Here is a 14,486-nt window from a genome sequence, read left to right as displayed (position 1 = left end):
TAGCTGAGTGACACAGCAGCCCTTCAAACTGAATATTGGCAACTAAGAGATTGTAATTCATATTTTGATAACTTGAAGTGAAGTGACAAGATCATATTACAGTATGTTACAGTAATATAATCCTGATTTACAATCCCTACATGTAACACTGTATATCTAATTAAAGAGTGTCTCTCTTCCCTTTAACTCTCTCAGCCTAGACAGTTGACAAGGGCTCCAGAGGGTTGGGGTAGTAGGAGTTCTGTGCCAACTGAGATGACGCATTGTTGATCAAAAGCCAGTTTTATAAAAAGAGCACCTCAGGTCAGGGAAAGCCACACAGAAGAAAGATGCAGGGGTAACTTCCCGACCATGTAGTGATGCAAAGTAAACACACAAACTAATTTGAAGATATCCAGAATAAATTTAGAAAAAAATTAAAAAAATAAATCTTATCAATGGCCCATGTACCATAGAGACAAACCATGAAGCCAATATGGAGTTCTTAGAGATAAGTGACCCAACCACTTTGGTGTTGGGTGATCGGAACCTCTGCTGTATTTCCCTCGGTAGCAGACTGATATTGACGTTGGGAATTATATTAAGGGCATTTAAGGAAACAAACTGGATGGTAAAACATTATGATATTTTGGTCTTTGTCTCATGAATGTTTATTATACAGGTCATTGGTACAGGGAAGGAGAGAGACCTATCAACACAATTAGAGGCAGATAATAGGTGGCAATTAGTGATGAGGGAACGTGCTCAGATAAGGCGTTATCCGAGCATGCTTGGGCGTTATCTGAGTGTCTTGGGTGTGCTCAAATAATATGTTTGAGTCCCCGAGGCTGCATGATTTAGAGTCTGTTAGACAACACCAACACATGCATGGATTGCCCAACAGCTGCAAAACATACAGCCACAGGGACTCATTCATACTATTCAAGCACGACCAAGATACTCGGATAATACCCGTGCATGCTTGGCGAACACGTTATCCTAGCACATTTGCTCATCACTAGTGGCTATCCTAATTTCTCTTGCAGAAAATGAATCTGTAAAAAGGCTTGCATCATATCGTAAAGGTGAGCGTACACCTTCATAAAATAAACCCAACAAAAAAGTCACTATTTTATACCCTTGATGTGTACCCTAAATTGGCCAGAGCCAAGCTTCACAACCCAACCTCATTAACCTGGGATAAAGTTTGGAGGGTCCGCCAAGTTTTTGGAATCAGAACCATATACGAGTTGTGGTAGCTATCTGGATCTTCATACCTCCTGTGTCTCGTAGATGTTGCATAACATAGCTGTTGTGTGGGTATACCGTTGCGGTAGGAGGAAGGCTAACACCCCTCCTGTAAATTATAGGTTTCCAAGTGGATTCTCTACATACTTTTCTCCTTAGGAAGTCATTTTCATCCAAACATTGTATTGCAATTTTTGAATATACCATTTTGTCAAAAGCAAATTCTTTAAGAGTTTTTATTTGACCTACAATTTCTAGTCCCGCTTAAAGCATGAAAAATAAATTATGAATAGTTTCATTCAGACCCCTATAAACTCATTCAGCTGCTTCCCTACCTTTCTATTTAACTTCGGCACCAAAATCTTACAACTCCACACTAGAAATAGCTCTATTTTCTTTAACGTAAGTGTAATAGGAATGTGGTTACTCTTAATATTTCTTTAATAAATAATATGTTAAAAAGTTTCTTATGCCCCGAATAAAAATAAGAACTACCTCCGAAAACGATTACGTTTTTTAAAGAGTTTTTTATTTTGCCTTTTTTATTTATTTCTAATTTATTTTTTCTTTTCTCTCGTCGTTTAAAAAGAATGACATTTTTTAAATAAAGATAACAAAAATTACATATACTATTATGGATTTGTTTTTTGTATTCAGTATGTTTTCTTCCGATTTCATTGATGGTTTAAGATGCTTGTCAAATCTGTATTCTATGGATCCATTCATAGCCTACTTTGGGCCCATATTGTATTTCCATATTTTGAAGTGGAGGCACGCGTCTTATGTCGTATGTTTCATTACATGTATCACAGGCACCTAATATTTCAGCACATGTAGTGCCTACAGTTTGGGCCAAAAGTATTGACACCCCTGCAATTCTGTCAGATAATACTCAGTTTCTTCCTGAAAATGATTGCAAACACAAATTCTTTGGTATTATTATCTTCATTTAATTTGTCTTAAATGAAAAAACACAAAAGAGAATGAAGCAAAACATTGATCATTTCACACAAAACTCCAAAAATGGGCCAGACAAAAGTATTTGCACCCTCAGCCTAATACTTGGTTGCACAACCTTTAGCCAAAATAACTGCGACCAACCGCTTCCGGTAACCATCAATGAGTTTCTTACAATGCTCTGCTGGAATTTTAGACCATTCTTCTTTGGCAAACAGCTCCAGGTCCCTGATATTTGAAGGGTGCCTTCTCCAAACTGCCATTTTTAGATCTCTCCACAGGTGTTCTATGGGATTCAGGTCTGGACTCATTGCTGGCCTCCTTAGAAGTCGCCAGTGCTTTCTCTCAAACCATTTTCTAGTGCTTTTTGAAGTGTGTTTTGGGTCATTGTCCTGCTGGAAGACCCATGACCTCTGAGGGAGACCCAGCTTTCTCACACTGCACCCTACATTATGCTGCAAAATTTGTTGGTAGTCTTCAGACTTCATAATGCCATGCACACGGTGAAGCAGTCCAGTGCCAGAGGCAGCAAAGCAACCCCAAAACATCAGGGAACCTCCGCCATGTTTGACTGTAGGGACTGTGTTTTTTTCTTTGAATGCCTCTTTTTTGTCTCCTGTAAACTCTATGTTGATGCCTTTGCCCAAAAAGCTCTACTTTTGTCTCATCTGACCAGAGATCATTCTTCCAAAACGTTTTAGGCTTTTTCAGGTAAGTTTTGGCAAACTCCAGCCTGGCTTTATGTCTCGGGGTAAGAAGTGGGGTCTTCCTAGGTCTCCTACCATGCAGTCCCTTTTCATTTAGACGCCGACGGATAGTACGGTTTGACACTGTTGTACCCTCGGACTGCAGGGCAGCTTGAACTTGTTTGGATGTTAGTCGAGGTTCTTTATCCAACATCCGCACAATCTTGCGTTGAAATTAGAGTTGAGCGACTTTTGGTTTTTTAGGGTCGAGTTTCGTTTCGTGAAACCCGACTTTTCCAAAAGTCGGGTCGAGCAAGATCGGCCGATTATAGGGAAAAGTCGGGATCGTCCCGAAACACGAAACCCAATGTAAGTCAATGGGGAATAAAAGTCGGCAGTGAGAGGAGGACAGGAAACACACCTACAGTGCTCATTTGAATGCCAAAAGCATCAATTCTTCTTACTTAAGCTTGTCAACCTTAATTAACTTCATAATACAAGTTACGCACTGAAAAATGGGGGTTATTTGGCTAAAGTTGTGGGGGGGTAGGGCTGGCTCCAGGTTTTCATGTGCCCTGGGCGAAAGAGCGCCCCTTTAACACATACCACAACTCATCATGCTCCGATACGGCAGAGAAATAGCGGTATAGTACAATGAAAAATACTTCACTTTTTACATCTCATGACGAGGCCCATCTATTTCTCCATACAGAATCATTGGTCCCATATAATGTTTGAAACAGTATATGATGAGCTCCACATAATGCTACAGTATATGTTGCTCCCCATGGATGAAGCTCTACTGTCTTATGGGCCCAAATAATGCTCCAAACATAATGGGCCCCATTTCTAATGCTCTAGTGTATAATGGGCCCTGTAAATGCTGCTCCAGTGTCTGATGTCCACCTTTGGAATGTTCCAGTGTATGGTGGGCCCTATCTATCATTCTCCAGAGTATAGTGCTCCCCAAAAATTGCTGTCCCAACATTGAAAACAATCAAATAAGTTTCCTCGCTAGGGAATCCCTGTACTAGTCTGGACTCCTCGTCGTCCCCATCTTCCATCTCACTGTACAGTATTTCAACCTTGCAAGTGCTGTGATCCTGAGCAAGCAGGGGGGGCCCACTCGTTGGCGACGGCACTGGCACAGGGCCCCTGATAGTACGGTGGTGTGTCTGATGGCGGGTGGGCCGAACCTGCACTTTCATCTGCAGCTTCCTCTTTGTCACCGTGTAAGATGGAACTGTATATGGGAAGGGTAACCTGAGTTTCATCAGGGTCAGATTCAGGCCGTGTAGCATGCGAGGGGAATGTAGTGGTCTGGGTCAATGTACCAGCAGATTCATCGAGCAGTGGCTGGGCATCAATGCACTTGTGTCGCCCCCAGGAGTACGGTCGCCACAGTGGCATTACCTTCCTCCTAGGGAGTGTGATGTCATGCTTGGGAGCAACGAAGGATCTCTCTAGCAGGTTAACTGATTGGGCGGCGTTATTCCCACGAGTCATGACCCTCCAAACAGCGTTCATGAAGGCAAAGTGTTTGTTTTACGTGGGCAGTATGGTTGCAAAGCTGAACCTTAAAGGAATGTCCAGAAGGGCACCACCAGGAGTGGAGCCTACGGTTAAATTCGACTCCACCTGGGAAACCTCAACCATGCCAGCTACAGAACAGATGCACACATTGCAAGCTTAATTCCGTTAACGAACGAGACTCCGTCATGCCCCGCGGTCCGAGTCTGGCTTACTAGAGGGACACGTGAGGCTCTGGCACATGAGATTGGCCAATAACTGGTGTGTCATGCCCTTACATGTCCGTGGCTGCATGTGCGCTACACTGAAAAGGCCAGCGTTTGTCGCTTACAGGTGCAGATAACCCGCTGAACAACGTTAGTGATGGGGATCACTGATTACAATTATTACCCGTGAACGATGATTTCCCAGTAAGTGCAGGTCAACCGCAGTTCCGGAATTAGGCCTAACCGTCATTCCTGAAAAAATGAAAAACTTACGTGTGCAAACCACAGGTGCTGTAGCTTGCTTAACAGCTCGCCAGCCGTTCTCACGCCCAGTATGGATTACACGTGATTGCACAAAGGTGAGAAAGGGTACCGTATCCCCGGATAACATGTATGGATAGCGTACACATTCAAAATATATGTCTATACATCAGGAGGCAGGCTCAGACGGTGTTAGGCCCAGTATGGCTTGCACGTGATTGCACAAAGGTGAGAAAGGGTACCATATCCCCGGATAACATGTATGGATAGCGTACACATTCAAAATATATGTCTATACATCAGGAGGCAGGCTCACACGGTGTCAGGCACAGTATGGATTTGACGGCCCAGACTACACAGCGGAGGAGCAGGGAGAGGTAAAGATTGCAAATGCTGGGGCCCTGCCCAAGCAAGGGGGGCCCACTCGTGGGTGTCGGTACTGGCACTGGGCCCCTCATAGTACGGCGGTGTGTCTGACGGCGGGTGTGCACCACCACCATCAGAGACACTTGATTGCACTATGAGGGACCCTGTGCCAGTGCCCGCGCCCAAGAGTCGGCCTACCCACCTGTCCAGGGCAACGGCACTCGCACGGTGTCGTGCGCTAGGTGGTGACCCCGGCCATGGGGGGGGGAGGCAGCACAGTTAGGGAGTTTTAGAAAGTGGCATATGTTGATGTTGGACATTCAGCTGATGCAAAAGGCGAAATAGGTCAAGTCCCAGGAAGAGGTGGACCAAAGCAAGCCATTTTTCGGTCACCCTATGTGTCATCAGGGGACGGTGGGTCAAAATCCTTGGAAACCCATGCATGGTTCATTTTAATGAAGGTTAGATCATCCACATTTGGGGTTGACAGACGGGTCCTTTTTTCTGTCAGGATTGATCCAGCTGCACTGAAGACTCTTTCCGATAGCACACTTGCAGCTGGGCAAGCGAGCTCCTGTAATGCATATTGTGCCAATTCAGGCCAGGTGTCCAGTTTAGCGGCCCAATAGTCAAAGGGGAATGACCTGTGTGGGAGAGCATCGATATGGGAGGAAAAGTAGTTTGTAACCATAGTTGACAACTGCTGTCTCCTGTCACTTTCCATCGATGCTGTATTACCAGTTGTGTGAGCGGTACTTGAAAAATCAGTCCACAACATTGTCATGAAACCCCTGTCTCCAATGCCACTTCTGCTGTGTGCACCATGAACACCTCTGCCAAGCTGCCCCCGGCCCGTACGGCTCGTGTGAGAACCATCACCGCTGCTGTGTGCTGGGAATGCCTCAAGCAACCGATTTACCAGAGTTGCTTGTTTATTAGCCAATATTAGGTCAAGGTTCTCCTGTGGCATGATGTTTTGTAATTTGCCTTTATAGCGTGGATCCAGGATGCTGGCCAACCAGTAGTCGTCATCGTTCATCATTTTGGCAATGCGGGGGTCCCTTTTTAGGATCCACAAGGCATAATCTGACATGTGGGCCAATGTTCCCGGTGTCAATGATGCACTGCGAGTGCTGGTTGGAGGAGCACTTTCTGGCAAATCCACATCCCTCCAGTCATGCACAAACCCTGTACCAGACCTTGCCACGCCAACATTTTCACTTGCCCCACGAGATGCATCCTCCTCCCCTAAGTAATCATCCCCATCATCATCCTCCTCCTCCTCTTCTTCCTCCAACTCGTCCAGGAGAGGTCCCTGAGCAGACAATGGCTGAATGTCATCAAGGATTCCCTCCACCTCTTCCTCCTCATCAACATTGGCTGCAGACGCCTGCTCCTTAAGGTGCATCAAAGTTTGCATGAGCAGACGCATAAGTGGGATGCTCATGCTTAGGATGGCGTCGTCTGCGCTTACCAGCCGTGTGCATTCCTCAAAACACTGAAGGACTTTACAGAGGTCTTTCATCTTCGACCACTGCACACCTGTCAACTCCATGTCTGCTCTCAAAGTGTCTGGCCGTGTATCCTCCCACAAATGCATTATGGCCTGCCTCTGCTCACACAGCAGCTCCACCATGTGCAGGGTGGAGTTCCACCTTGTTGCAATGTCGATAATGAGGCGGTGGTTGGGAAGGTGGAGCAATCGCTGCAGCTTCTGCATACGAACGGAGTGTACAGGCGACCGGCAGATGTGCGCGCACAGTCTTGGCACCTTCTGGAGCTGGGCTGTTAACTCCGGATAATTTTTGAGGAAGCACTGCACCACCAGGTTCAAGGTGTGAGCCAAGCAAGGTATGTGGCTGAGTTTTGAAAGGGCTATGGCTGCCACAAAATTACGGCCGTTATCACTAACTACCTTGCCTGCCTCAAGATGTACACTGCCCAGCCATGACTCAGTTTGTCGCTTCAAGTACTCGGCCAGCACCTCGGCGGTGTGTCTGTCGCCCAAACACATCATCTGCAACACAGCCTGCTGACGCTTTCCACTAGCTGCTTGATAGGGGGACATCTTGTGTGCAACAGTGGCAGCTGCAGATGGAGTGCTCGTACGACTGCGCTCTGTGGACGAGCTTTCGCTTCTGGAGGAGGAGGAGGAGGAGGGTCGAACGCCTACAGCCAACTGTTTCCTATACCGTGGGCTAGGCAGCACTGTCCCACCACCGCTGTCCCCTGTGGACCCTGCATCCACCACATTAACCCAGTGCGCAGTGATGGACACGTAACGGCCCTGGCCATGCCGACTGGACCATGCATCAGTTGTGAGGTGCACCTTTCCACTCACTGACTGCTTGAGTGCATGGACAATGCGGTCTTTTACATGATGGTGGAGGGCTGGGATGGCTTTGCGAGAGAAGAAGTGGCGACTGGGTAGGTCATAGCGTGGTACTGCATAGGCCATGAGTTCGCAGAAAGCTGCGCTTTCCACCAACCGATAGGGCATCATCTCAAACGAGATTAGTTTGGCAATGTGGGCGTTCAAACCCAGTGTACGCGGATGAGAGACTGAGTACTTTCTTGACCTACTCATAGTGTCTGGGAGGGTGAGCTGGACTTGAGAGCTGCATATGGTGGAAGTAGCGGTGGACAGGGCAGACTGAGAGAGGGTTGATGATGGTGATGGAGTTGGTGTTCTTTCTGATGGCCTAGATTCAGTATTTCGTTGATATAACAGTGGGATTCCCTGACTGCTGTGGCCTTGCAACGACACCTCAACATTTGCTGCTTTGCTAACCGGTGGGCTTACAGTGGGGGAAACAATGTAGTGTTGCTGACTACCTTCTTTGTGATCAGTTGCACATGTGGCACTTGAGGTTTGGTGTTGTGTCCACGCTTGCAAGTGCATGGTGGTTAAATGTCTAAGCATGCAAATGGTATTCAAATTTTTCAGATTTTTCCCTCGGCTAAAGGTCTTTGCGCACTTCTTACAGATAACCTTGGCCTGATCATGAGGATTTTGTTCAAAAAAGTGCCACACTGCACTTTTCCTACTTTGGCAGACATTTTGCGGCCTAGCACGCTGTGATGGTTTGACCCTCTGGACAAGCTGTCCAGCAACTCTTTTGATTTTTGGAACCTGTCTTTGGAGTGCTCCGGGCCTGCCAGATAACAGCTGTTGCGATGTCGATGTCTGCTGTGGATGCTCCTCATCTGAGCTATTGGAAGCAGCACCCTCTTCCCCCAATGGATACCAATCTGGGTCAACAACTGGGTCATCCATCACCTCCTCTTCAATGTCATGTGCACCTTCCTCTGTGTCACCGTGTATGGTGGTATAGTGTGCGGGAATGGGCACCTGAGTCTCATCAGGGTCAGAATCTGGCTCTGTACACTGCGAGGACAATGTAGTGCTCTTAGTGAATGTACCAGCAGAATCATCTATCAGCGGCTGTGCATCAGTGCACTCCATGTCAGATTCATCTTGGCCTGGGTAATTCACCATTTCACTTGATAATCTAGGCATGGTATGTGAAAACAGCTCCATGGAGTAATCAGTAGTATGGCCTGCGTCATCCTTCAATCTTGGTTGGGGTGAAGGACACAAGGAAAGGTGTGGTTCATGAACATGAGCCTCCAATGACGACTCAGTGCTTTTATTTTTTACAACTTCAGAAGAGGAGGTGATAGAGCTGGAGGCTGAGTCAGCAATGTAAGTCAAAACTTTTTCCTGAAGCTCTGGCTTTAAAAGCGGTTTGCCAACTCCTAGAAAACTAAGCCTTCGAGGCCTTGTGGAGCCAGACGATGACGCAGGCTCAACACCTCCTGCATTCGGTCCTATTTTGCATTTGCCACTACCATCAGATCCACCACCAACACCATCATTACCAGCTGCCAACCCCCGCCCAATTCCACGGCCTCTTCCACCAGCCTTCTTCATTTATGGTAGAAATGTAGACCAAATCCAACAAACTATATAGTAAGGTAAAACAAGGTACAAGGTGTCTATAGGACAGGGGAGATTTTGAATTTCTGCACACACTTGTGGACACTGGACACTTTTGGATTGTGTGAGGCCCACTGAATATCAGAGCGCTATGTCACAGGCTCGATGGCACAGGTGTGAAAAAAGTGACTACAGGATACGGGAGATTTTGAATTTCTGCAGACACTTGTGGACACTGGACACTTTTGGATTGTGTGAGGCCCACTGAATATCAGAGCGCTATGTCACAGGCTCGATGGCACAGGTGTGAAAAAAGTGACTACAGGATAAGGGAGATTTTGAATTTCTGCAGACACTTGTGGACACTGGACACTTTTGGATTGTGTGAGGCCCACTGAATATCAGAGCGCTATGTCACAGGCTCGATGGCACAGGTGTGAAAAAAGTGACTACAGGATAAGGGAGATTTTGAATTTCTGCACACACTAGTGGACACTGGACACTTTTGGACTGTGTGAGGCCCACTGAATATCAGAGCGCTATGTCACAGGCTCGATGGCACAGGTGTGAAAAAAGTGACTACAGGATAAGGGAGATTTTGAATTTCTGCAGACACTTGTGGACACTGGACACTTTTGGATTGTGTGAGGCCCACTGAATATCAGAGCGCTATGTCACAGGCTCGATGGCACAGGTGTGAAAAAAGTGACTACAGGATAAGGGAGATTTTGAATTTCTGCAGACACTTGTGGACACTGGACAGTTTTGGATTGTGTGAGGCCCACTGAATATCAGAGCGCTATGTCACTGGCTCGATGGCACAGGTGTGAAAAATGTGACTACAGGATAAGGGAGATTTTGAATTTCTGCAGACACTTGTGGACACTGGACACTTTTGGATTGTGTGAGGCCCACTGAATATCAGAGCGCTATGTCACAGGCTCGATGGCACAGGTGTGAAAAAAGTGACTACAGGATAAGGGAGATTTTGAATTTCTGCACACACTTGTGGACACTGGACACTTTTGGATTGTGTGAGGCCCACTGAATATCAGAGCGCTATGTCACAGGCTCGATGGCACAGGTGTGAAAAAAGTGACTACAGGATAAGGGAGATTTTGAATTTCTGCACACACTTGTGGACACTGGACACTTTTGGATTGTGTGAGGCCCACTGAATATCAGAGCGCTATGTCACAGGCTCGATGGCACAGGTGTAAAAAAGTGACTACAGGATAAGGGAGATTTTGAATTTCTGCACACAATAGTGGACACTGGACACTTTTGGATTGTGTGAGGCCCACTGAATATCAGAGCGCTATGTCACAGGCTCGATGGCACAGGTGTGAAAAAAGTGACTACAGGATAAGGGAGATTTTGACTTTCTGCAGACACTTGTGGACACTGGACACTTTTGGATTGTGTGAGGCCCACTGAATATCAGAGCGCTATGTCACAGGCTCGATGGCACAGGTGTGAAAAAAGTGACTACAGGATAAGGGAGATTTTGAATTTCTGCAGACACTTGTGGACACTGGACACTTTTGGATTGTGTGAGGCCCACTGAATATCAGAGCGCTATGTCACAGGCTCGATGGCACAGGTGTGAAAAAAGTGAATTGTAGAATTGGGCAGAATAGGAATCTCCCTATAGTGTAGGTCTGTAAGAACGGAACAAGTCCTCCACTTATCCTTCCACAGTGACACACAGATAGCTTCACTGTGGCTGTGATAACAGCCGTTACACGGTACTGTGTGAGGAGCGTACACCGCTGTATGGTGTGAAAAAATGCACGATCAGTACCTCAGCAGGACAAAAAAAAAAATTGGGATTGCTTTTAAAAAAGCAGTTTGCAGAGCAGTGGGGAAACAGCAATGCAGCTGTCAGGAAGCCTTAGAAGGCAGCCTAACAACCAACACCGCTGATCCACCACAATATAGCCTCCCCTTGCACTGCACACACAGTGACTGGTGTGTTGTACAGGCAAAATCGCTAGCAGCAGAAGCAGTTTTTTTTTCTTCTTCCCTGCCTAACGCTCTCCCTACAGAATCAGCAACCTCTCCCTATGCTAAGATCGGCAGAAGTAAGATGGCGGTCGGCGTGCACGCCCTTTTATAACCCCTGTGACGCCCACCAAAGCAAGCCAATCACGTGCATGCCCTTCTGAAAGATGGTGGTGACCCCTGCCTATGTCATCACGTTGCCCACAGTGTCCGTGGATCCTGATTGGCTGAAAAAGAGCGCAAAACAAACTTTTGAAATGCGACTTTGGCGCGCAAGTCGCCGACCTCGTGGCCGACCTCATCCTTGGGTCGGGTTTCGTTTCATGAAACCCGACTTTGCCAAAAGTCAGCGACTTTTGAAATTGTTCGACCTGTTTCGCTCAACTCTAGTTGAAATCTCTTGTCAATTTTTCTTTTCCGTCCACATCTAAGGAGGTTAGCCACAGTGCCATGGGCTTTAAACTTCTTGATGACACTGCGCACGGTAGACACAGGAACATTCAGGTCTTTGGAGATAGACTTGTAGCCTTGAGATTGCTCATGCTTCCTCATAATTTGGTTTCTCAAGTCCTCAGAGAGTTGTTTAGTCTTCTTTCTTTTCTCCATGCTCAATGTGGTACACACAAGGACACAGGACAGAGGTTGAGTCAACTTGAATCCATGTCAACTGGCTGCAAGTGTGATTTAGCTATTGCCAACACCTGTTAGGTGCCACAGGTAAGTTACAGGGGCTGTTAATTACACAAATTAGAGAAACATCACATGATTTTTCGAACAGTGCCAATACTTTTGTCCACCCTCTTTTTTATGTTTGGTGTGGAATTATATCCATTTTGGCTTTAGGACAATTCTTTTTGTGTTTTTTCATTTAAGACAAATTAAATGAAGATAATAATACCAAATAATTTGTGTTTGCAATCATTTTCAGTAAGAAACTGAGTATTATCTGACAGAATTGCAGGGGTGTCAATACTTTTGGCCACAACTGTACATGTCCAGAATACCAATTAGTAGGGACTCTGATTCATCATATTGTGTTGGTCCAACGTAGGTCAGCATTTCCGAATCAGGTCATAGACACTTTGGTCAGAGGTTCTCCAGAAGATAGCAGCAGGTATGGTAGACCTGGCATTTTTACAGTAAGAATACACAAGCAGGAATGGACACAGACAGAAGAGGGCCTCTGTGCAAGAACAGTATACGGGCCCTTTGCAGCCCAATAATTCCTCATAATGCCCAATTTCACCTGCTTTGGAGGTACACTTGGCCCATTTACATCTTGGGCCCCTGTGGGGTTGCACCAATCGTATGTCTGCCCCCATGTATAAGATCATCCTGCTTAACGAAGCATGGCAAAACAGTAAACCAATATGGACAAGAGCACCTTTTTGGGCAAAAAATTCTAGAATGCTTTTACCCTTCCATACACAAGTTCTTAAAGGTAGACTTCCTTGGACAAGAGCAACATTTTCTGAGGTTTTCACAAATTTTCATTAAAACTCTTAGGATGAGAATAACATTTGTAAAAAAATTTGTATAATATTTTTAGCATTAATTCACACAAAATGAGTAATTATTTGATAATGAATATTAGAGTTTGTTCAGATCCCCTTCCCCCATAGTCAATATTGTGCATCGGGGTGTGATGGGATTTCATTCATTCTTTCCGTTGAATGATATTGTAATACAATCTGGGAGATTGGTTTTATGCCTCATAAATAATTGTTGATCTGTCTAAATGCAAAAAGGAAAGCAAGCAACAATTAATCTCCAGAGCTAATTACTCACAGGAGAGAAATGGCCTGGAGGTGAATTGTATACAAGATTTTAGCTTCCTCCGGCTCCCTCTAACTAATTACCGTACCACTTCTCTGGTCCTAGAACAAGGGATTATTTCTTCAATGTTCTCCTGATTTTTCTCTCTCTCAAAATCTACTTTTTATTTCTTCTTGGTGGTCTAATTCCAAATCTTCTGTTTCTTTATAATGTACATCTCTGCCCACATACATTTTCCTACTTTCTTCTGGCCAAGTCGGAGCACATTCGATCACTGGGATCATGTGTTGTACACTCGATGACAAAAGGCAGCTAATCTGAACATTGCTACCTGCTACTTTCTATCCACTTCTAAAGAATGTTTTCTTGGAGTGCTTCATCTCTAAGTGGTGGAAGCCGCAGACTCTCCTTCGGAACTGCCGTTTGCAGTCTCTTATGATCCAGAGGACTGAAGAAGGTCTTGTTGACTGAAACGCCTTATTCTTTACAGGGCATTTCACATTTAACAAATTGCTCCTGTTGAGCGTACTTAATGAGCGCCAGTATCTTTTTCAAACCACTAATGGATCAGGATCCTACTTGTGCACCTTCGCATCCAGAAATGCTGCACATTTTTTTTACTTGGGTATGTGCATAGACCCATGTTTTCTGTTGTTACCAGATCTTCTCTAAGCTGCATACTTCTTCCAGTAGATTATGTATGGCAATGGCCAATCAGCTTTCATTCTCCTTGTACATGCATGAATGCTGTTGCACAGGGCACAGTCTGAAGTCTCTCCTGTGCCTTTTATTATACCTTCACCGTGGATTTGTGGCTCTCCAGTATCCTTTTCACAATTTGTAATAATCTATACTTCTTTGTAGACATCTGATAATTGTGATATGGCCACACCTAAGTACGTGATTCCTGGTAAAGACCTCATCAGAGATACTACCTGTGGGCATCAAAATCTCAATCGAGATGGACAGAGAAGAGCATGACTACGCTCTTCTAAAAAGTGCCACACCAGGCATAACCATTACTAAAAGTAAGGGGGCGTGAAGCTCCGTGGCATCAAGTTTGCTGAATCCGGACCAATCTAATAATGATGACTTATCATAAGGATAGATCTTCAAGAATACTTTGGTCTTGATTAACCCTACACACTCGCCACCAACTTTATACTTGGACAAACTTGTAACAAAACTATTATGACTGATGTTTGACCAACTAAAGTCTGAAACGGTCATATTTATGAAAAGACCAAGAATGAGAAATCAGTGATTTTGTCATGTTTATAAAGATGCATAGAACATACATTTTTATCTTTAAAATTGACGATGTGACTTAAAAAAGAATGGCAAGAAGGCTGATGATAGTAAATATTAGGTAATGAATTTCTCAGGAGTCTCTCACCCGTCTTGATGTGGAATGCCATTTATTCTCAAGCTGGGAACTAATTAGGCTACGTTTTTGAAGATCAAGGTTTTGCGATCTCTGCTTAATAACATGGTTTGTATGTCTGCCACCTGGGATGCTCTTTCTCTCTCGCA

The 14,486-nt window shown here is 45.2% G+C and overlaps 1 protein-coding gene across 5 annotated transcripts in view; it reads right to left on the bottom strand.

Annotated features, from left to right (window-relative positions):
* The window catches only part of ERC2 (ELKS/RAB6-interacting/CAST family member 2), a 1,295,684-nt gene that overhangs the window by 9,933 nt on the left and 1,271,265 nt on the right, over positions 1 to 14,486 (bottom strand). The window lies entirely within an intron of this gene.

This window comes from Dendrobates tinctorius, unplaced genomic scaffold, assembly GCF_039654945.1.
Source record: "Dendrobates tinctorius isolate UK_male_01 unplaced genomic scaffold, ASM3965494v1 ptg000038l, whole genome shotgun sequence".
NCBI classification, from domain to species: Eukaryota; Metazoa; Chordata; class Amphibia; order Anura; family Dendrobatidae; genus Dendrobates; species Dendrobates tinctorius.
This window is presented reverse-complemented; position numbering and strand designations above follow the sequence as displayed.